Source organism: Ceratotherium simum, chromosome 22 (assembly GCF_057802395.1).
Source record: "Ceratotherium simum simum isolate JZ-2026a chromosome 22, ASM5780239v1, whole genome shotgun sequence".
NCBI lineage: Eukaryota > Metazoa > Chordata > Mammalia > Perissodactyla > Rhinocerotidae > Ceratotherium > Ceratotherium simum.
Window position 1 is genome coordinate 12,170,952 of NC_141921.1, and position 25,521 is coordinate 12,196,472.

At 38.9% G+C, this 25,521-nt stretch overlaps 1 pseudogene; it reads right to left on the reverse strand.

The window, feature by feature from the left end:
• LOC147914054 (cytochrome P450 4X1-like) overlaps positions 1-25,521 on the reverse strand; it is a 60,377-nt pseudogene that overhangs the window by 20,965 nt on the left and 13,891 nt on the right.

The following is a 25,521-nucleotide window of genomic DNA, read 5'->3' on the forward strand; positions in this document are numbered from 1 at the left end:
TAAATTTTAGGTATACATCATTATACTTCTCTTTCTGCATGGATTACATCATGTTCTCATGTTCACCACCCAAATACTAATTACAATCCATCACCACACACATGTGCTGAATTATCCCTTTTGCCCTCCTCCCTCCTCCCTTCCCCTCTGGTAACCACCAACCCAATCTCTGTCTCTATGTGTTTGTTTGTTGTTGTTATTATCTACTACTTAATGAATGAGATCATACGATATTTGACCTTCTGCCTCTGACTTATTTCACTTTGCATAATACTCTCAATGTCCATCCATGTTGTCACAAATGGCTGGATTTCATTGTTTCTTATGGCTGAGTAGTATTCCATTGTGTATATATACTACATCTTCTTTATCCGTTCCTCGCTTGATGGGCACTTAGGTTGCTTCCAAGTCTTGGCTATTGTGAATAACGCTGCAATGAACACAGGGGTGCATGTATCTTTACGCATTGGTGTTTTCACGTTCTTTGGATAAATATCCAGCAGTGGAATAGCTGGATCATATGGTAGTTCTAGCCTTAATTTTTTGAGGAATCTCCATACCATTTTCCATAGTGGCTGCACCAGTTTGCACTCCCACCAGCAGTGTATGAGGGTTCCCTTCTCTCCACATCCTCTCCAACACGTGTTGTTTCCTGTCTTGTTAATTATAGCCATTCTGACAGGCGTGAGGTGATATCTCTTTGTACTTTTGATTTGCATTTCCCTGATAGGTGATGATGTTGAACATCTTTTCCTGTGTCTGTTGGCCATCTGTATATCTTCTTTGGAGAAATGTCTGTTTGGGTCTTTTGCCCATTTTTAAGTTGGGTTCTTAGTTTTTTTGTTGTTGAGATGCATGTGTTCTTTATATATTTTGGAGATTAACCTCTTATCAGATGTATGGTTTGCAAATATCTTCTCCCAACTGTTAGGTTGTCTTTTTCTTTTGTTGATGGTTTCCTTTGCTGTGCAGAAGCTTTTTAGTTTGATGTAGTCCCATTTATTTATTTTTTCTATTGTTTCTCTTGCTTGAAAAAATGTTGGAAGACAGATGTCAAAGAGTGTACTGCCTATGTTTTCTTCTAGAAGTTTCAGCGTTTCAGGTTTTACATTCAAGTCTTGAATCCATTTTGAGTTAATTTTTGTGTTTGATGTAAAGTAATGGTCTACTTTCATTTTTTTGCATGTGGCTGTCCCGTTTTCCCAACACCATTTGTTGAAGAGACTTTCCTTTCTCCATTGCATGTTCTTGGCTCCTTTGTCGAAGATTAGCTGTCCATAGATGTGTGGGTTTATTTCTGGGCTTTCGATTCTATTCCATTGATCTGTGTGTCTGTTTTTGTGCCAGTACCATGCTGTTTTGGTTACTATAGCTTTGTTGTATATTTTGAAATCAGGGAGTGTGATACCTCCAGCTTTGTTCTTTTTTCTCAGGATTCCTTTAGCTATTTGGGCTCTTTTGTTGTTCCATATAAATTTTAGGATTCTTTGTTCTATTTCTGTGAAAATTGTTGTTGGAACTTTGATAGGGATTGCATTGAATCTATAGATTGTTTTAGGAAGTATGGACTTCTTAACTATGTTAATTCTTCCAATCTAAGTGCACAGAATATCTTTCCATTTCTTTGTGTCTTCTTCAATTTCTTTCAGCAATATTATATAGTTTTCAGTGTACAGATCTTTCACCTCTTTGGTAAAGTTTATTCCTAGGTATGTTATTCTTTTGTAGCAAATGTAAATGGGATTGCACTCTTAATTTCTCTTTCTGCTACTTTGTTGTTAGTGTATAGAAATGCAACTGAGTTTTCTATGTTGATTTTGTATCCTGTAACTTTACCGTATTTGTTTATTAACTCTAAAACTTTTTTGGTGGGTTCTTTAGGGTTTTTTATATATAAAATCATGTCATCTGCAAATAGTGAGAGTTTCACTTCTTCCTTTACAATTTGTATCCCTTTTGTTTCTTTTTCTTGCCAGATTGGTCTGGCTAGGACTTCCAGTACTATGTTAAATAGGAGTGGTGAGAGTGGGCATCCTTGTCTGGTTCCTGTTCTTAGAGGGATAGCTTTCAGTTTTTCACCATTGAGGGTCATATTAGCTGTGGGTTTGTTATATATAGCCTTTATTATGTTGAGGTACTTTCCTTCTATACGCATTTTATTCAGAGTTTTTATCATAAATGGATGCTGTATCTTGTCAAATGCTTTCTCTGCATCTATTGAGATGATCATGTGATTTTTTTTCTTCATTTTATTAATGTGGTGTATTACATTGATTGATTTGTGAATGCTGAACCATCCCTGCATACCTGGAATAAATCCCAACTGATCGTGGTGTATAATCTTTTTAATGTATTGTTATATTCGATTTCTGGTATTTAGTTGAGGATTTTTGCATCGATGTTCATCAGAGATGTTGGCCTGTAATTTTCTTCTTTTTTGTGTTGTCCTTGTCTGATTTTGGTATCAGGATAATGTGAGCTTCGTAGAATGAGTTAGGGAGCTTCCCCCGCCCCTCAATTTTTTGGAAGAGTTTGAGAAGGATGGGTATTAAGTCTTCTTTGAATGTTTGGTAGAATTCACCAGGGAAGCTGTCTGGTCCTGGATTTTTATTTGGGGGGAGGTTTTTGATTACTGTTTTGATCTCCTTACTGGTGACTGGTCTATTCAACTTCTCTATTTCTTCTTGATCCAGTTTTGGAAGGTTGTATGATTCTAAGAATTTCTCCATTTCTTCCAGATTGTCAAATTGGTTGGCATATAGCTTTTCATAGTATTTTCTTATAATCTTTTGTATTTCTGAGGTGTGCCTTGTAATTTCTCCTCTTTCATTTCTGATTTTACTGATTTGAGCCTTCTCTCTTTTTTTCTTGGTGAGTCTAGCTAAAATTTTGTCAACTTTGTTTATCTTTTCAAAGAACCAGCTCATGGTTTTATTAATTTTTTCTATTCTTTTTTAGTCTCTATTTCATTTATTTCTGCTCTGATTTTTATTATTTAATTTCTTCTACTGATTTTGGGTTTGTTTGTCCTTTTTCCAGTTCCTTTAGGTGCACTGTTAGATTGTTTATTTGAGATTTTTCTTATTTGTTGAGATAGGCCTGTATTGCTATAAACTTCCCTCTTAGAACAGCTTTTGCTGTGTCCCATAAATTCTGGCATGTCATATTGTCACTTTCATTTGTCTCCAAGTATTTTTTTATTTCTCCTTTGATTTCTTCATTGACCCAATCGTTGTTCAGTAGCATTTTGTTTAATCTCCACATATTTGTTGCTTTTCTGATTTTCTTCCTATAGTTGATTTCTAGTTTCATACTGTTGTGTTCAGAAAAGATGCTTGGTATTGTTTCAATCTTCTCAAATTTATGCAGAATTGTTTTGTGGCCTAATATGTGATCTATCCTGGAGAATGTTCCATGTCCATTTGAAAAGAATGTGTATTCTTCCGTCTTTGGATGGAACTTTCTGTATATATCTACTAGGTCCATCTGTTTTAGTGTGTCATTTAAGGCCAATGTTTCCTTATTGATCTTCTGTTTGGATGATCTTTCCGTTGGTGTAAATGGAGTGTTCAACTCCCCTACTATTATGTGTTACTGTCTATTTCTCTTTTTATGTCTGTTAATAATTTCTTTATATATATAGGTACTCCTACGTTGGGTGCATAGATATTTACAAGTGTTATGCCCTCTTGTTGGATTGTTCCCTTGATCATTATGTAGTGCCCTTCTTCATCTCTCGTTACAGTTTTTGTTTTAAAGTCTATTTTGTCTGATATGAGTATGCTACCCCAGCTTTCTTTTCATTGCCATTTGCATGGAGTATCTTTTTCCATCCCTTTACTTTCAGTTTGTGAGTGTCTCTAGTTCCAAAGTGTGTCTCTTGTATGCGGCACGTATATGGGTCTTGTTTTTTTATCTAATGAGCCACCCTATGCCTTTTGTGTGTGTGTGTGTGAGGAAGATCAGCCCTGAGCTAACATCCATGCTAATCCTCCTCTTTTTTTGCTGAGGAAGACTGGCTCTGAGCTAACATCTGTTGCCAATCCTCCTCCTTTGTTTTCCCCCCCAAAGCCCCAGTAGATAGTTGTATGTCATAGTTGCACATCCTTCTAGTTGCTGTATGGGGAACGCGGCCTCAGCATGGCCAGGGAAGCGGTGCATCGGTGCACACCTGGGATCCGAACCCAGGCCACCAGTAGTGGAGCGCCCGCACTTAACCGCTAAGCCACGGAGCCGGCCCCCACCCTATGCCTTTTAATTGGAGCATTTAGTCCATTGACGTTTAAAGTAGCTATGGATTAGTATGTACTTACTGCCATTTTCTAACTTTTTTTCCTCAGTGTTTTAGTAGTTCTTCTCTGTTTCTTTCTTCTTTGCTTGCTCTCTTCCCTTTTGGTTGGATGGCTTTCTTTAGTATTATGTTTGGGTTCCTTTCTCTTAGATTTTGTGTATTTATTATAGGTTTCTGGTTTGTGATTACCATGGGGTCCATATACAATAACCTACTTATATAGCAGTCTATATTAAGTTCATAGTCTTTTAGTTTGACCTCTCTCTGAAAGCTCTACTCTTTAACTCCCTTCCTCCCACATTTTATGTTTTTGATATCATATTTAACCTCTTTTTTGTGCATTTGTATCCATTACCCTCTTATCATGAAAACAGATAATTTTTCCTATTTGTGGTCTTGTCTTTTCCCCTTAAATAAGTCCCATTAGCATTTCTTGTAGTACTGGTTTCATGGTGACGAACTCCTTTAATTTTTGCTTGTCTGGGAAACTTTTTATCTATCCTTCCATTTTGAATGATAACCTTGCCTGGTAGAGTATTCTGGCTATAGGTTTTTTCCTTTTAGCACTTTACACATATCGTGCCACTGTGTGAAGAGGGAGAAACCCCCTCTGCCCTTTCCCTTAAGGTTCTTATGGCTGGCCAAATAATTAACAAGACAGGTTAGCAGGAGAAAATAATACCAAGTTTAATAACATGTATACATGGGAGAAACCAGGGACACTGCGTTTCTCCACGCAATAGCAGAAATTCTCGTCTTAAATACCATCTTCAACTAAAGACAAAGGAGGATGTTGGGGGTGGGGGGAGTCAGTTACAGGAGATTACCACTAAAGCACAGTAAACAAAAGTAAGGTTATTATGCAGATTTAAGGCCTCACTTTCCACATTGATAAGTTTCTAGAAATGAAGTCATCCCCCCTCTTCCCAATACAGATGGGCGATACCTTTACAAATGGAGATTTCCCTTATAAATGTAAATGTTTGTCTGGCAACTCCTTGCAGGGCCATCCAGAGAATGTGGCCAGAGAGACAGAACTTCCGATAAGATGGGCTTGTTGGTGCCTTTTCTACTGTAACATCTATTTTACATTATATTACAGCCATCAGATGGAAGATCTGTTCCAGGAAGGAGTTACTATGTCAAATTCTTTAGGCAGTTAGTGGGGGAGGTCAAATGTCTGTCAGAGAAAACAATCAAGGTAAAGAGATATATTTCAGGGTAGCCAAATCTTGATCTCCCACACCACTCTCTTCTAGCCCATAAGGTTTCTGCTGAGAAGTCAGCTGATAGCCTTATGGGATTTCCTTTGTATGTAACTTGTCTTTCTCTTGCAGCTTTTAGGATTCTCTCTTTATCTTTAATTCTGGACATTTTAATTATGATTTGTCTTGGTGTGGGCCTCTTTGGGTTTATCTTGTTTGGTGCACTCTGTACTTCCTGTACCTGGATGTCTGTTTCCTTCCTTAGGTTAGGGAAGTTTTCAGCAATTATTTCTTCAAATAGACTCTCTGCCCCTTTGTCTCACTATTCTCCTTCTGGGACACCTATAACATGGATGTTAGTGCACTTGATGTTGTCCCAGAGGTCCCGTAGGCTGTCCTCACTCTTTTTAATTCTTTTTTCTTTTACCTGTTCAGCTTGGGTGATTTCTTCTAGTCTTTCATCCAGCACGCAGATCCATTCTTCTGTATCCTCTACTCTGCTTTTGAGTCCCTCTAGTGAATTTTTCATTTCCAGTATTGTATTCTTCATTTCTTTTTGGTTCTTTTTTGTATCTTCCATTGCTTTGTTGATGTTCTCACTGAGTTCATCCATTCTTCCCCCAAGATCAGTGAGCATCCTTAACACTGTTTGTTTGAACTCTCTGTCGGGTATGTTGCTCATTTCTGTTTCACTTAGTTCCTTTTCTGGGGTTTTGTCCTGTTCCCTTACTTGGAACGTATTCCTTTGCCTCCTCATTTTGCCTCTTTCCCTGTGCTCGTGTCTATGTATTACATAGGTCAGCTATGTCTCCTGCTCTCAGAGAGGTGACCTTATGTAAATGATGCTTTATGAGGCCTTGCAGTGTGCTTTCCTATGTTCCAGATGTTCCAGGAGTGACCCCTATGTGGGCTATGTGTGTTCTTCTGTTGTGGTGGGGTTGTTCTTCCTGTAGGTGCCCAGGGAGGTTGAGCTATGCCCCTGGACATCTGTTGTAATGCTCAGCTGCTTGTAGTAGTTGTTAGCCCTTCAGTCTCTTTATCGGGTGTGGGGAGCCGCAGCACAGTTAGCTGCATGGTCTAATAGCACATTCCTATTGCCATATTTCTATTAAGTGAGTAGGTCCCCAGTGTGGCAGGTTGTTAGGCTCAGGGGTTTACAATTGCTATAAGCCTCCAGCCTTTAGGTCTCTTGTCAGCTCTCTCAGGATTGCAGCCATGTGGGGCTTGCCTCTGTCATGAGAGCATCCAATTGTTTCAGGCTTTGGAAGGGGGGGCCACCCCCCATGTGGCTCTTTGAGAAGCACAAGTCTTCTGCAGCTGACAAGCCCCACCACCCACAGGTTCACACACACAGTCAACACAGTCCTGACCTGTGTGCGCACCCCGACCTCCTGAAGTGGACCCAGTCTCTCCAAGGCAGGAGCTCCACACACTCCACCACTGCCTCCCACTCTCCACCTCACTCCTTGTGCACACCCTGCACACAGAGGTGGACCCAGTCACAAGTCTGTGGAGAACCCAGGCAGCTCCCTTAGCAGGCCCACAAGTTGCCTGAGGGCTTGTTGCTCGGTGGGGCCAGTCCCTAGTGTGGGCTGCCTGCCCTGGCTGAGCGGGATTAAATCAGTGCTCTAGTGGATGGGGCAGACCTTGGGCTAGCAGGCCCCAGGGAGAACTCCAATGGCACCTGCCAGCGTCTGTGTCAGCACGCCCACACCAGGTCACCACAATGGCCGCCACCAATGTCCCAGTCCCTGGAGAGGTCTCACCTCTCACCGAGATGCACTCAGATCCTATCAGGTGAGCCGCTTTTCACCAAAGGGCTGTGCACTTTTTTTTCTGGTGATTTTAAGTTGCTGTCTGAAATGCATGAGTTTGTGCTTGGGCCCTTTAAGAGCAGGCTTTAATTTTTTTGTGAACCAGCTTTTCTGGGAGTACTCCCCAGTGTTCTAGTAGCAGGCAAAGTCAGATATTATGCTGCTCATCTCAATTGTGCTGGGTCCAAAAAATGCCTACAGTGGGGGCACTCCCAGGCTCAGGCTCCACTCCTCCAGGGAGGGCTGCATACCTTTGGGCTGCTCCCGGGCGGCTGTGAAGTGCTGCAGCTCTCAAAGGTGGCATTTTTTCTCTCCAGAAGGGAATGTCTGCCTCTTCCACCTCAATTAGGATTGCCATTTGTTCCAGGGGTTCCTCTTATTCAGTTTTCAGTTCTCTCTCGGGGGTAATTTTTCCAAGAGTAGTTGTAAATTGGCTGTGTCTGCGGGAGGAGGTGAGTTCAGAGTCCACCTATGCCACCATCTTGACTTCTCTCTGCCAATAACTTTTTAGATACAACACCAAAAGCATAATCTATGAGAGACAAAAAATGATAAGATGAACTTCGTTAAAATTAAAAATTTCTCATCAAAATACACAGTGAAGAGAATAAAAAGGCAAACTCCATATTAGGAGAAAATGTTTGTAAAGACACTTCTGATAAAGGACTGTTATCCAAAACATACAAAGAACTCTTAAAACTCAACAATAAGGGAAAAAAAGACCTGATTGAAAACTAGACCAAAGACTGAAACAGAGACCTCACCAATGAAGATATGCAGAGAGATAATAAGCATATGAAAAGATGCTCCACATCATATGCCATGAGGGTAATGCAAATTAAAAACAACAATGATGATTTTGAAGTCAGCATCACGGTGGAGTGTTATTCTTTTTGTCTCACCCCTCTAAGTTACAACCAATGGGACATCCATTTACCAATGGAGGACTCCCTACATTGCACAACAGGTCATCTAAGACATTCATGCACCTGCACATCTGAAGGTCGGTGGACTGGACCTCTGGGAAGCAGTAGAACTAGAGGAACAGCCACCTTCCCTTCTCCCAGCAGTAGCAATCCAAAATGCAGGTACCCACACCAGAGCACATGCATACAAACATAGGCTGCAGAGGCAGACATGGCACTCCCAGCTTAGTCCCTGCCCCCAGTCTTTCCAACAGTGGGGATAGTATACAAAACGTGGATTTTCCTGACTGGGACAGGGTTTTCAGACCTGAGTTTTTGACACACTGGCTCGTGCCAGCTACCAGAGGCTGCACGACCAAGCAGCAGTGAAAATCACTCCCTGATTAGCCCCTGCTCCATCTGTGGTAGCAGGTGGAACCTGCAACGTGAGGCTTCAGGAACCACAATAGAACCCATCACACAGCCCCCAGTGGTGGCACCCCTGACACTGGCTCTAACAGCAGCAGGGGCTGCATACAAGTCCCCGGGTCCCTGGGCCCCAGCAGCAACAATGACACCTGTGAACCCAGCACCCCTGACAGCAGTGCAGGCAGTACCCCCAGACAACACAAGAACAGCCCCACAGGTGCTGCACAGGGAAGCATCTGAGCCTGTGGACAGCCCCTGGAGATCCAGTGGGGGAACAAGAGATCCAAGTGACCCCAGAAGCAGCAGAAGTGCTGATAGCCTGATGACCCCGGTGGTGACACCAGAGACTGCAGTGACATTTTAAGCAGCAAGGCACCAGCAGCCTCAGCATCACAAACAGCATGAGGAGGGCACTGAAAGCACCTCTAGCTGAGGCAATGGAGACTGGAAAGTGCAGGCTCTCACGTTCAACCAGAAGCAGCTCAAAATGAAAGTAACCAAAGCCTTAGCCAAATAAGAAAGGTGGCTACCACCACAAATCTGCCAGCAGGTGATTAACTCATCAAACACCATGAAGAACTACAGTAACACCATAATACAGAAAGAAAATGACAACACTTCAGAAACCAAATTTGAAGTCACAGAAGATTATCATCTAACTGACAGAGAATTCAAAATAGCTGTTGTGAAAAGACTCAATGAGTTGCGAGAAAACTCAGAAAGACAGTTAAATGAGCTCAAGAATAAAATTAATGAACAGAAGGAGTACTTCACAAAAGAGAGTAAAAATATTTTTTAAAAAGCAGACGGAAATTCTGGAGATATAGAACAAAATTAATGAGATGAAAAATAAATTAGAAAGTGTTAAAAATAAGGCAGACCATACAGAATCAAGAATTAGTGAGCTCAAAAATAGAACTCTAGAAATTATTCTTGGTTTCTAGGAGGAAGAAGAGAAAGAACTAAGATTCAAAAAAATGAAGAAATTCCATGAGAAATACCTGACTCAATTAAGAAAAATAACATAAGATAATAGGTATCCCAGAAGGATAAGAAAGGGACAAAGGATCAGACAGCTTATTCAAAGAAATAATAGCTGAAAACTCTCAAAACCTGGGGAAGGAACTGGATATACAAGTAAATGAAGCTAATAGAACTCCTAATTATCTCAATAGTAAAAGACCTTCTCCAAGGCATTTAATACTAAAACAGTCAAAAGTCAATGACAAAGAACGAATAGTAAGGGCAGCAGAGAGAAGAGAATAACATACAAAGGAACCCCCATCAGGCTATCAGTGGATTTCTCAGCAGAAACCTGACAGGCTATGAGAGTGGAATATTCAAAATATTGAAAGACAAAAACAATCAGCCAAGAATACTCTATCCAGCAAAGTTATCTTTCAGATATAAAGGGGAAAGAAAATCTTTCCCAGACAAAGAAAGCTGAGAGAGTTCATTGTCACCAGAACTCCTTTATAAGAAATGTTGAAAGGAGCCCTCCTACCTGAAATAAAAAGGCAAAGGTTTACCAAGCTTTGAGCAAGCTCTTAAAAGGATGGACAGAATCAGAAAATTGCAACTCTATATCAGAATTGGTTAGTAAACAATTAATTATAACATAAAAGCTAAAGGGAAAGAAAGCATCAAAAATGACTACCCCCACTTCAATTTGGTCACAAACTCATAACACAAAAAATAATAATTTGTGACAACAAAAACATAGAAGGGGAAGAGGAGAAGGACAGAATCCCCATGGGTAATGGAGATAAGATGCTATCAGCTTTTTGGAAAGGACGCTCATGTATGAGATCTTTTATACAAACCTCATGGTAACCAGGAAACAATCAGAGCAGAGTCACAAATTATAAATAAAGATAAAATTGAGAAAACCAAGACAGAAAACCACAAAATTGAAAGGTCAGACAGAAATACAAAGGAAAAGGTAACACTGGAAATATGGAACAACCAGAAAACAAAATATAATATGGCAGAATTAAACCCTCATATATCAATAATCACTCTAAATGTAAATGGACTGAATTCACCAATCAAAAGTCACAGAGTGGCTGGATGGATGAAAAAGAAAGACTCAACAATACTGCCTCCAGGAGACACAGCTCTAAAGACAAATGTAGGCTCAGAGTGGAGGGATGGAAGATGTTACTCCAAGGAAATGATAACCAAAAGAAAGTGAGTGTAGCTGTACTTATATCAGACAAAACATACTTCAAGCCAAAAAAGATAATAAAAGACAAAGATGGACATTATGTAATGATAAAAGGGACATTCCATCAAGAAGACATAATACTTATTAACGTTAAAGTTAATACCTAACATAGGAGTACCAAAGTATATAAAGCCACTATTAAGAGAACTAAAAGGAGAAATTGACAGCAACACAATAATAGTAGAGAACTTTAATACTCCACTAACGTCAATGGGTAGATCATCCAGACAGAAGGTCAACAAGGAAACTGTGCCCTTACATGAAACACTAGACCAGATGGACTTAATAGGTATATATGGAACAATCCATCCAAAAGCAGCAATACACATTCTTCTCAAGTGAACATTAAACATTCTCAAAGATAGACCATACACAGAGAAACAAAGCCTCAATAAATTTAAGAAGACTGAAATCATATCAAGCATCTTTTCCAACCACAAGGCTATGAAACAAAATCAACTACAAGAAGAAAGCTGGAAAAGCCACAAATATGTGAAGAATAAACAACATGCTACAGAACAATGATTAGAGCAATGAAGAAATCAAAGGAGAAATCAAGAAATACCTGGAAACTAATGAAAATGAAAACACAACATACCAAAACCTATGGGATACAGCCAAACCTGTACTAAGAGGGAAATTTATAGCAATACAGGCCTACCTCAAGACACAAGAAAAATCTAAAATAAACAATCTAAAATTATTCCTAAAAGAACTAGGAAAAGAACAACTAACGAAGCCCAAAGTCAGTAGAAGGAAGGAAATAATAAAAATCAGAGCAGAAGTAAATGAAATAGAGACTGAAAAAACAATAGAAAGGATCAATAAAACTAAGAGCTGGTTGTCTGAAAAGAGAAACAAAACTGACAAACCCTTAGCCAGAGTTAATAAGAAAACAAAAGAAATAAGGCTGAAATAAAATCAGAAATGAAAGGGGAGAAATTACAATGGATACCACAGAAATACAAAGTATTATAACAGAATACAAAACAAAAGCTATATGCCAACAGATTTGGATAACCTAGAAGAAATGGATAAATTCTTAGAATCATACAACCTCCCAAAACTGAATCAATGAGAAACAGAAAATCCGAATAGACCAATGACAATTAAAGAGATTGAAATGGTAATCAAAACCCTCCCAAAAAATGAAAGTTCAGGACCAGAAGGCTTCTATGGCAAATTCTAAGAAATATTCAAAGAAGATTTAATACCTATCCTTCCCAATGCTTCCAAAAACTGAAGAGGATGGGATACATCCTAATTCATTTAACAAGGCTAACATTACACTGATACCAAAACCAGACAGGGACAACACAAAAAAGGAAAATTATAGGCCAATATCGCTGATGAACATAGACGCAAAAGTCCTCAACAAAATATTAGCAAATTGAATACAACAATGCATTAAAAGGATCATACACCACCATCAAGTGGGATTTATTCCAAGGATGTGGGGGTGGCTCAACAACCGAAAATCAATCAACGTGATACACCACATTAACAAAATGAAGAATAAAATTCACATGATCATCTCAATTGATGGAGAGAAAGCATTTGACAAGATCCAACAGCTATTTATGATAAAAAAAAAACTATCAATAAAATGAGTATAAAAGAAAAGTACCTCAACATAATAAACGCGATATATGACAAGCCCACAGCCAACATCATACTCAACCATGAAAAACTGAAAGCTCTAAGAAGAGGACAAGACAACAATGCCCACTCTCACCTCTCTTACTCAATATAATATTGGAAGATTTTTTGTGAGGAAGATCAGCCCTGAGCTAACATCCATGCTAATCCTCCTCTTTTTGCTGAGGAAGACCGGCTCTGAGCTAACATCTATTGCCAATCCTCCTCCTTTCCCCCCCACCCCAAGCCCCAGTAGATAGTTGTATGTCATAGTTGCAGATCCCATCCTTCTAGTTGCTGTATGTGGAACGCGGCCTCAGCATGGCCTGAGAAGTGGTGCGTCGGTGCGCGCCCGGGACCCAAACCCCGGCCACCAGTAGCAGAGCGTGCACACTTAACCACTAAGCCACAGGGCCAGACCAATAATATTGGAAGTTTTAGCCACAGCAATTAGTCAAGAAAAAGAAATAAAAGGGATCCAAATTGAAAGGAAGAAGGAAAACTGTCACTATTTGTGGATGACATGATTTTATATATATAGAAAACCCTAAAGAATCCACCAAACACTATTACAAATAATTCACAAATACAGTAAAGTTGCATGGTACAAGATAAACACACAAAAATCAGTTTCATTTCCATATTCTAATAACAAACTAGCAGAAAGAAAAATCAGGAATACAATCCCATTTACATTCACAAGAAAAAGAACAAAAAACCTATGAATAAATTTAACCAAAGAGGTGAAAGACCTATACACTGAAACTATAAGACATTATTGAAAGAAATTGAATAAAACATAAAGAAATGGAAGTGTATTCCATGTTCATAGATTGGAAGAATAAACATAGTTAAAATGTCCATATTACCCAAAGCTATCTACAGATTCAGTGCAATGCCAATTAGAATCCCAATGACATTTTTCATGGAAATTGAACAAAGAATCCTAGAATTTATTTGGAACAATCCCTGAATAGCCAAAGCAATCTTGAGAAAAAAGAACAAAGCTGGAGGTATCATGCACCCTGAATCAAAATATACTACAAAGCTATAGTAATCAAAACAGCATAGTACTGGCACAAAAACAGACATACAGATCAATGGAACAGAATTGACAGCCCAGAAACAAAACCACACATCTATAGACAGCTAATCTTTGACAAAGGAGCCAAGAACATACAGTGGAGAAAGGAAAGTCTCGTCAATGAATAGTGCTGGGAAAATTGGACAGTCACATGCAAAGGAATGAAAGTAGACCATTGTCTTACACCATACACAAAAATTAATCAAAATGGATTAAAGACTTGAATGTAAGACCTGAAACCATAAAACCCCTGGAAGAACACATAGGCAGTATGCTCTCAGACATCCATCTTAGCAGTATCTTTTTGAATACCTATCTCCTCAGGTGAGGGAAAGAAACAAAATAAACAAATGGGACTATATCAAACTAAAAAGTTTCTGCATGGCAAAGGAAACCTTCAACAAAACAAAAAGACAGGGCCGGCCCGTGGCATAGCAGTTAAGGGCGCATGTTCCGCTGCTGGCGGCCCAGATTCGGATCCCAGATGAGCACCGATGCACCGCTTGTCAGGCCACACTGTGGCAGCGTCCCATATAAAGTGGAGGAAGATGGGCAGAGATGTTAGCCCAGGGCCAGTCTTCCTCAGCAAAAAGAGGAGGATTGGCATGGATGTTAGCCCAGGGCTGATCTACCTCACAAAAAAAAAAAAAGACAACCCACCAACTGGGAGAAAACATTTGCAAGTCACATATCAAACAGGGGGTTAATTTCAAAAATATATAAAGAACTCAACAACAAAAATAACTTACAACCCAATCAAACCTGGTCAGAAGATATGAACAGACATTTCCAATGAAGATATTTGGATGGCCAACAAGTACATGAAAAGATGTTCAACATCACTAATTATTAGGGAAATGCAAATCAAAACTACACTGAGATATCACCTCACACCATCAGAATGGCTATTATTAAAAAGGCAAGAAATAAGTGTTGAAGTGCATGTGGAGGAAAGGTAACCCTCATTCACTGCTTGTGAAAATGCAAACTGGGGCAGCCACTACAGAAATCTGTATGGAGATTTCTCAAAAAATTAAAAATACAAACACCACATGATCCAGCTATTCTACTTCTGTGTATTTATCCAAAGAACATGGAAACACTAATTTGAAAAGATATGTGCACCCCCATGTTCATCACAGCATTATTCACAATAGCCAAGACTTGGAAGCAAACCAAGTGCCCACCAACAGATGAATGGATAAAGAAGACGTGGTATATATATACAATGGAATACAACTCAGCCATAAAAAAAATCATGCCATTTGTGACAACATCGATGGATCTTGAGGGTATTATGCTAAGCACAAAAAGTGAGACAGAGAAAGACGAATACCATGTGATTACACTCATATGTGGAAGATAAACAAAGAAAGAAACATGCAGATAAGGAGAACAGATTGTTGGTTACCAGAAGGGAAGGGGGTGGATGGAGAGTGAAAGGCATTAAAGGGGCACATATGTGTGGTGATGGATGGAAACTAGACTTTTGGTGGTGAACACAATGCAGTCTATACAAAAGCTGAAATATAACAATGTACACCTGAAATTTACACAATGTTATAAACCAACGTGACCTAATAAAATAATTTTTAAAACTATGACAATGAGATACCACTACACATCTATTAGAATAGCCAAAATATAGAGCACTAGTAATACCAAAAGCTGGTGAGAATATGGAGCAACAGGAACTCATTTATTGCCAGTGAGAATGCAAAATGTTATAGCGATTTTGGAAGACAATTTAGCAGATCCGTACAAAACTAAACATACTCTTACCATACCATCCAGCAATCATGCTCCTTGGTATTTACCCAAAGAAGTTCGAACATTATGTCCACACAAAAACCTGCACACATATGTTTACAGCAGCTTTATTCAAAATTGCCAGAACTTGGAAGCAACCAAGATGTCCTTCGACAGGTGAATGGGTAAACAAACTGGTACATCCATACAATAGAACATTATTTAGCAATGAAAGGAAATGAGCTATCAAGCCATGAAAATACATGGAAAACCTTTAAATGCACATTGCTAAGTGATAGAAACCAATCTGAAAAGGCTACAGACACCATGATTCCAAATAATGACGTTGAAAAGGCAAAACTATTCAGACAGTAAAAAAATCAGTGTTTGCCTGGGGTTCAGGGAGAGGGAAGGAGGGATAAATAGGTGGAGCTCAGTGGAGTTTTCAGGGCAGTGAAACTATTGTGTATGATACTGTGGGAGATCAAGATTTGGCCATCTTAAAACATATCACTTTACCTTGATTGTTTTCTTTGAGGGACATTTGACCTCTCCCACTAACTGCCTAAAGAATTTGACATGGTGGCTCCTTCCTGGAACAGATTTTTTATCATGATGGCTGTAAAGATAATGTAGGATAAATGTTATAATAGGAAAGGCACCAACAAGCCCATTTCATCGGAAGTTCTGTCTCTCAGGCCACATTCTCTGGATGGCCCTGCAAGGAGTTGCCAGACAAACATTTACATTTATAAGGGAAATCTCCATTTGTAAAGGTATCTCCCTCTCTGTTTTGGGAAGAGGGGGGGATGGCCTCATTTCTAGAGGCTTATCAATGTGGAAGGTGAGGCCTTAAATCTGCATAATAACCTTACTCTTGTTTACTGTGCTTTAGTGGTAATCTCCTGTAACTGACTCCCCCCACCCCCAACATCCTCCTTTGTCGTTGGCTGAACATGGTATTTAAGATGAGGATTTCTGCTATTGTGTGGAGAAATGCAGTGTCCCTGGTTTCTCCCATGTATACATGTTATTAAACTTGGTATTATTTTCTCCTGCTAACCTGTCTTGTTAATTATTTGGCCAGCCATAAGAACCTTAAGGAAAAGGGCAGAGGGAGATTCTCCCTCTTCCCCGACAGTTTTGGCGTAGTCGCCAGGAGCCACTCTGGCTGGCAAGTTGCCTTCTCTGGCTGGAAGACCTGCCTTCTCCCTGGACTACTGCAGATGATGAGATACGGGAACGCCTGACGAAAGCCGGCAAAAGGTAAGACTTCTTACCACGTCAGTGTCCTGGAATCTCTATCTGCAGAGTCCGATGGAAGGAAGAGGTGAAAATTTTTCTCTTTCTAAATTTAGAGTGGCAGGAGAAAATATTTGGGAAACTAGTTTCTTGTGCTTTTAGTGACTCTTGGTTTAAATTTGGTAGAGTACTCTTGGTTTTGATCTTGATCCCTTTTCCTCCCAGAGTAGTCTCTGTCTTGTTCTGTGTCCTGAGAAAACTTGGCTTTGTGACCAGTGACAATATTCTCTTTGGTCTCCACCATACGGAAGGTGCATTTACCAGGGTGCCCCTTGGTGGTCAGTCAAGTAGACTGGGGTTCCGAACTGTCTCTTTGTCTGGCTGTGCCAAGCTCTCAGGGGAGTTTGTCATAAAGGGCCCAGTCCATAAGGGCTTTTGTCGTCTTAACCTTCTTTGCTTGTTAGTGCAGGAAAAATCCCATTCCAGTATCGCCCGCCCGGTGTCACAGATTAGCAGGTCTGTGACTGGAGGCGTCCCACACTATTGTGGGAGACCAGAGCACCACACCATCCTTACCGCCTGTGCAATGAAGGTCTTTACTTTCTCTGAATATCTTTGGGAGTGAATTCTGTGGATCATGGGGGCAACATCCTCTGCGCCCTCACCAGGGACGCCTCTTGCGTCCATGGTAAAGATTTATTCTAAGTGTGGAAAGTTACCTCCGTGTCTTTCCTTAAAAAGGCTTATTGGATCGAGTCACTATTGGAATAAATATACAAATAAAGATCCTACTCATCAATGGCCAGATGACGGATCCTTTAAATTAGAAAAACTTCTAAATTGGGGAAAAAAATTGTTTTGAGAGCTCTCACATAATTATTTATTTGGTACCTAAGAAAAGGCCAGAAAAAGGAAGGGAAAAATTTAAATAGCCTTAAGACCTTGACTCAGGTTACAATTAAATTGAGAACATGTAAAAGTATAAGTGTTGATAAGATTATAAAGGTTGGAATGTTTGAGCTAATTTTATATAAAGAGGTTACATCAACTTTGCTTGAGTATGTTTTAAAATGTCTGACTGGGAATGCTTCTCTTGTCCAAAATTATAAGACCAAGACCTATTGATAAAAATCTTAATGATAACTATGTTTAAAGGTATAAGAGATGATGAAATTTACATGAAATTTTGTAGGAAAAAACTGATGTTATTTCTATTACAGAACTGGTTAACAAAAATAATAATTTAAATGATAGCTAATTTTATCTAATGTCTTATGAAGTCTTATAGGCAATCTAAATAATTATTGGGAATAAATAACTAAATAGTTGTGAAAAAGATGAATGTTGGATGAAATTTAAACAATAATTATGTGTTATGGTGGTTAGAGCTTCCAAACTCTTTTTGGTGACTTAAAACTTTAGAGTTTTGCTAAATTTTATGATAAAAATTCAATTGAGTATCTAGATCGTTTCCAAATAAGATAAGATGTTAGACATTGATTGCTAAATGTACGTGTGTCTACTTTTAGCTTTTCATTACAGGAAAACTAAAAGGTGTTTTGGGTCTATTAATAAACATGTGTTTTATTAAAAGATTGTACTATAAAGTAACATATTTCTAGAAGTTACGAAACGTTCATAAATTTTCCAAGCCACAAGATACTAATGTAAAAGAAAGTTTATAATTGTTTACTTAGTTTTTACTTACAAATTAAGGTTTCTAGAGGTTAAAATTTCTAATTAATATATGTGATTGAAGCTACTAAAAATTTTAAAAATATATCTGTGTACAGAGAAAATAAAATATATAAAAAAGATACAAAGAATGAAAATATTTTGTTTGATTGATTAAGAAAGATAAATTTGTCCTCAAGTACTAGGCGGGAAAAGAAAGACATGAGACAAATTCTAAATGTAAAAAAAAGTTATAGGTTTGTGGAAGAAGAATTCTGGAAAAAGAGTTTTTGCATGGTCAAGTTGGCTAAGATTGAAATGAATTTAATTAAGTAAATGAGTTTTAATATCAGAAGTAAGCTCATACAAAATTATAATTTGGTCTTATTTCTCTTAAAAAGATAATTTTCTTAAACTTGATAAAGAGGTTATAAAAGATTTTTCTTTACCTTTGGGTAAGTTTACCTAAAAGACAGAAAAAAAAAAGCTGTTAAAATAATTTCCTGTGTTCAAAAGACTGAGGTCTCTCTATTAAGGCTTTTTAGACTATTAATGCTCTGTTTGCTTTGACTTTTTATATTTTTGACAAACTCCCCAAAATTCATATCTTAAATAAAGTCTTTTTTTTTTTTACTTTTCTTCTTTGAAAATTTTCAAAGGACCCTGGAATTTCTCAAAAAAATTTGCTCTCTTCCTATAAGGAGAAAGATACCTAACTTATTAGGCTTATTCAGTATGTTAAATTACATAGAAAACATTGTCAGACAAATGATGATAAGTCTGCTTAGGTGGTATTATGTGGGCAAGTGTTATTGACATAGGTGTTTTAAAATTGTATAACATTACTGAAATTCTGATCTGTCCTGGTTATCAGTCATAATTCTGGTAATTATTATTTTAAAGTGTTGTATGTCACAAAATTAACCAAATTTCTCTGTCAATTGCCATTTTGAGGTCTTGTTGTTTACAGACATTTCTTTGCTCTAATGCTTTTGCGAAATGTTTCAACTTCAGAAAAATTCATAGAAAATACTCTGACATTTACACTAGAATACAGGTTTCTGACAAACTTTCTCATCATAAAACTAAACTTGGTAAGAAATTACAGAAATCTGATAAAGAGACTGATAACTTCATAAAGCTGCTAACAAAAAGATTGGGATCAAGAATAGATTACACAGGACTAAATGAACTGATAAAGATTATTATAATTTTTATGACTTTTCATTTAAAGTATTGCTAAATTTTTAATGTTTTGTTTTTTCAGGTTTAAAAAAAACTTCTCTTTTCTCCTGAGCTAGCTATGACATAACAATTTGGTAAATGATACTTTTATAAGTAAAATTAAAATATTTATCTTTTTCTCTCTATCTGATCCCTCGAATTTAGAAACTCTTAGTAAGTGAGTATTGTTGTTTTCATGGCAATATAGTTATTTACATAAGTTCAATAAAAATCTGTTCTCCTTATAACAGGACACAATTAGAAACACTGGTTATATTACCAAGGTTGTGACTAGAACATCATATTTGCGATATAACCATACAGCTTTTGAGGAATGAAGATTGGACTTTATAGAATAAAGCCACATAGAAATATTGGCCTGGTACCTTATGTTCCAAACAACACTTACCAGGATAAGTAAAAAATGTCACTTATCTGGCAAGTACAAAGAACCTCGAAATATTTTGGGGGAACCACGGAAGAGAGAAATTCACCCAAATCTGTAGGTATTGCAGGCAAAGTCTGATGACAAAATCCTTGGCTTGGCTTTCCTGGCCTCAAGAGGCCTTTAAAGTTCAATGTGAGATTCCTTATAAAGAGTTCCAGCAAAGCAGATTTAAATTTTTTTTCCCCCCAAAGCCCCAGTAGATAGCTGTATGTCATAGTTGCACATCCTTCCAGTTGCTGCACGTGGGACGCGGCCTCAGCATGGCCGGAGAAGCCGCGCGTCAGTGCACGCCCGGGATCAGAACCCGGGCCGCCAGCAGCAGAGCGCGCGCACCCAACCACTAAGCCACCGGGCCGGCCCGCAAAGCAGATTTAAAAGAGCCTATGTGATCAATCGCTATTCTTGCTATACTTATGTAAATAATTGGGCCAACTCTATTGGAACTAGACTTATTTTGCAAACTAGTTAGTTTTAATTTGGCTATCTTAATAAAAATGAGGGTGATTTTAGAGAAAAAAATTATATTTCAATAAAAACTATAGTATACATTTGCAGATATTAGATCCTAGTTTTGTTCATTGTCTTTTGAGGTTTTTGTTTTATATCTGTTGACTGGACTGAATCCTGATTTCTTCTAGTCTCCTGAAATATGTGGCTACAGATGTCCAAACTAACGTTTTTGATTTTTTCCATCATTTTCATTTAGAATCACTGAAAATTGAACCTGCCCTTTTTCCTGAAGCCTTACAAACTGAAGCTGATGGACTTGATATAAACTTAAGAGATGACCTGATGACACCATCAGAGACATTTTAAACTGCAAAAGATACTTTGACACTGAAATCTAAAAATCTTCTTAACTGGCTGTCCTCTTAACTCAAACTCATTTCCAATTTGCTCCAACCATTAACCTTGCTTTTCTTTTGTTTACATAAAAGTGCTTCTATAAAATACTTGATTGCTTGCTTCCACAATATAGGCATAACCTTGAGAGCCCCCACCTGCATCACCACCTTCTAAAATAAACTTAATTAAACTGATCTATTATCAGGACTAAAAAATGTGTTCAGTGAGATGAAACAGCCTACCAACTCAGCTTCTGGACTATAAAACTTCTTTAAGTTTCAAAAGGACTGTGAAACTTCTAGTTTCAAAGGTGGGACTGTGGGAGATCAAGATTTGGCCATCTTAAAATATATCTCTTTACCTTGATTGTTTTCTCTGAGGGATATTTGACCTCCCCCACTAACTGCCTAAAGAATTTGACATGGTGGCTCCTTCCTGGAACAGATCTTCTATCATGATGGCTGTAAAGATAATGTAGGATAAATGTTACAATAGGAAAGTCACCAACAAGCCCATCTTATCGGAAGTTCTGTCTCTCTGGCCACATTCTCTGGATGGCCCTGCAAGGAGTTGCCAGACAAACATTTACATTTATAAGGGAAATCTCCATTTGTAAAGGTATCTCCCTCTCTGTTTTGGGAAGGGGGGGATGGGTTCATTTCTAGAGGCTTATCAATGTAGAAGGTGAGGCCTTAAATCTGCATAATAACCTTACTCTTGTTTACTGTGCTTTAGTGGTAATCCCCTGTAACTGACTCCCCCCACCCCCAACATCTTCCTTTGTCGTTGGCTGAACATGGTATTTAAGACGAGAATTTCTGCTATTGTGTTGAGAAACGCAGTGTCCCTGCTTTCTCCCATGTATACATGTTATTAAACTTGGTATTATTTTCTCCTGCTAACCTGTCTTGTTAATTATTTGGCCAGCCATAAGAACCTTAAGGAAAAGGGCAGAGGGAGATTCTCCCTCTTCCCCCGACAATACTGTAATGTGGATACATATCATTATACATTTATCAAAACCCATAGAGTGTGCAACAAAAAGAGTGAACCCTAAAGTAAACTAAGGACTATAGTTAATAATAATGTATCAATATTGGCTCATCAATTATAACAAATGTACCAAACTAAAGCAAGATGTTAATAATAGGGGAAACTGTGTGGGGGAGGGGGAAGTGTATGGGGACTCTCTGTGCTTTCTGCTCAATTTTTCTGTAAATCTATAACTCTCTAAAAAATAGTTTCTCAATTTAAAAAAAAAAACTACAGGTTCTCTTTAAATAAATGTGTGCTTCTAGCACATGAATTGATAGACAAATGGAATAGAAAAGAAAGCCCAGAAATAGGTCCAAGTATATATGTCAATTTAAAATATGTTAAAGGTGGTTATCTCAAATCACTGGAAAATATGGAACTTTTTAATAAGTGGTCGTGAGACAGCTGGACAACCATTTGGGAAAATTAGATCAACACCTCACATCATACATAAGAAGAAGCTCTAAATGGATCAGAGATCTAAATGCAAAAAAAACAAAACCCTTCAACCACTAGAAGAAAGCATGGATGAATTTCTCTACAATCTGGGCATAGGGCCGTGATTCTCAACCAGGGACAACTTTGACCCCAGGGGACATTGGGTAATGTCTGCAGACATTCTCAGTTGCCACAACTGTCAGAGTCCTACTGGCATCGAGTGGGTGGATGTCAGGGATGCAGCTACACCCTACAATGCACAGGACAGCTCCCCACAGCAGAGACATATCCAGGCTAACGTCATTGGTGCCACGGGTGAGATACCCTGGACTAGGGGAAGGCTTTTGACTATTACTCAAAATCCAGATGCAATAAAAGAAAATATTGAGAAATCTAACTAAAGAAAAATAAAATTTTTTGAAAAGGTTTTATTTTGAAGAAATGTAACATTTAATCTTTTCCCTAATACTTTGCTTTTTTTATCATAATTATGTAATACAAAGAAAACATAAAGATTTTTTTCACCAAGTCCCATGTAGATGCCCCAAATCTACTCCTGTTTCCTCCAATGAGCCACACAAGCATTAACTTTTTCTGTGTGGACCATGATGAGAACAGATTGAGATCTCCGGCTATAAATAATGCCCATTTGTGTCTTAATTGTTTCTAACCTGCTTATCTGAGTGTCCCCCTTACAATATCTATGTTCATGTGGGCACATATGCATGTGAGCGCACATGTAGGTGTGTCTTGCAAATTTCCCGGGGGCAAATATATTTGATATTTCACATCTATTCCATGCCAGACACTGTCTTAAGTGCTTTACATATACTAACATATTTAATCATCACCACAAACCTATGACATAGGTTCTTTTTTATCCTAATTTTACAGATGACACTGAGACAAAGCAGTAAGTAACTTGCCCAAAATCACACTGCTACTAAGTGGTGGAGCTGAGGAAGGATTAGTTAACTGCTTGATAAATATTCTCCATATGGTGTTCACGAGAAGTCATGTTGAATTGCTTAAAAAGCTTCATCTATTTCAACTTTTATGTTTGTTCAGCTAAAACTATTTGTTTTTTGGACTGAGCTTCTTTTCTTTTATTTTTTATTCTACTAAGAGCACTTACCCTGAGATCTACCCACTCAATAGATTTGTAAGCGGACAACACAGTGTAGTGACCTACACTGTGAACACTAACGGCACTGTGTTGTACAGCAGAGCTCCAGAACTTACTCATCTGGCATAACTGAAACGTCACACCCATTGAACGACTCCCCATTTCCCCCTTCTTTTAAATGTGTGTCCATGTTTACTCTGTTCTCCTCTTCATTCCTATGTTGCATGAATGCTTTCAGCTTGTCATCATTACTGCAATCTCTAGGCAAAAAGCCATAGGCCATGTGTGCTTTGAAATATTAAATGCCCGCTTGTTATGTTCTATTTGTACTAATAGAAATTGTAGAGTTGTATTTGTACTAATAAAAACTGTATAATATAGAGAAAACTTCTGATAAGACCACCATTCTGGATGTAGCAAACTCCTCTAAAGGACGTGTATTTCATTGGAGCAGTGTGCACATAAGAGCTCCATTAGGACAAGAATTCTTTCTCCTTTCACACTGAGGCCTATTCCTCTAGACAGATGATACAGTGATGACAGTCTACGGCCTCGGGCAGCCCAAACCCAAGAACTACCTGTGTGCTGATGCAGCGTTTTGCTTATCTGCTTATCTTAAGTGGTGGCCCTCAGGGCTGAATTCGAAAAGTATGGCATGGTGATATAAGAAACTGTACAAGTGGTAAAAGATGATTTTGCTGGCCTCACATGTCCCTTTTACATAAAGATCACGGGTGCTAGAAGAGAAAGTGGGGTAATGTCAATAAATGACTTAGATACTGACAAAGTGTCTTTTGGCCCTCCTGTCACTGACCTGTTTATCTGGCAGTTGGTCTCCCGGCTGAAAGCACATTTCATGAGTATGTCCAGGGTCATCAAGTTGATGTGCTCAAAGACCTCCACAATTGTGTCCTGAGTGTCACGAATCTTCTCCCACTTTCCCTGGCACAGGAGGTCAAATCAACAACATCACCATCATCAGACTGGCTGTATCTGAAGGCTCCTGCCTGATCCTGCCCTTATGATGTAGGGGAGATGACCCTGACCAAACAGGAGCCAAAGGGTGTGTGAGTAAATAAGCCAAGAGCTTCCTTGGCATGAGGAAGGGGAAATGCACCCAGCTGGGTGAGAAAGACCCTGGAGCAAACCAGGTATCTGGTAAACGGCTGAGTTAAGTAACTTTGGACTTTCTATTATTACCATAACTCTGCTTTGAAACAGATCAGAGTCCCAATAAAAAGGCAGTCTCTCTGATACAAGACCCATTATTACAGAGTTTCCTCCATCATCAGCTCCCAATTGATAGGCACCCTACCCCGTCACTACTCTCAACCACCATAACCAAACTTAAAATAAACTTGGAATATTAAAAAAGAAAACAAAGGGGCCGGCCCCGTGGCTTAGCGGTTAAGTGCAGGCGCTCCGCTACTGGCGGCCCGGGTTCGGATCCCGGGCGCACACCGACGCACCGCTTGTCCAGCCATGCTGAGGCGGCATCCCACGTACAGCAACTAGCAGGATGTGCAACTATGACATACAACTATCTACTGGGGCTTTGGGGAGAAAAAGTGGGAAAAAAAGGAGGAGGATTGGCAATAGATGTTAGCTCAGGGCCGGTCTTCCTCAGCAAAAAAGAGGAGGATCGGCATGGTTGTTAGCTCAGGGCTGATCTTCCTCACAAAAAAAAAAAGAAAACAAAACAAAAAAAGCATTCTCAGGCCGGCTCCGTGGCTTAGCGGTTAAGTGCGTGCGCTCCACTGCTGGCAGCCGGGGTTTGGATCCTGGGCGAGCACTGACGCACTGCTTCTCCGGCCATGCTGAGGCTGCGTCCCACATACAGCAACTAGAAGGATGTGCAACTATGACACACAACTATCTACTGGGGCTTTGGGGGGAAATAAATAAATAAATAAATAAATAAATAAATAAATAAATAAATAAATAAATAAATCTTTAAAAAAAAAAAAAGCATTCTCAATTCGAAAGTAGGAGACAGAGAGAAGCCGGGAATAAGGGCAGCTGTGGGGAGGTGGCTCCCAGCCAAGTGCTGCCTGTGTCCACTTTACTTCCCCCGAAAATGACCTAGTCACACCCCCTGAAATGCTTTGTGGCTTAAAGTGCCACAAAGTTCCCTGACAAACGTGTA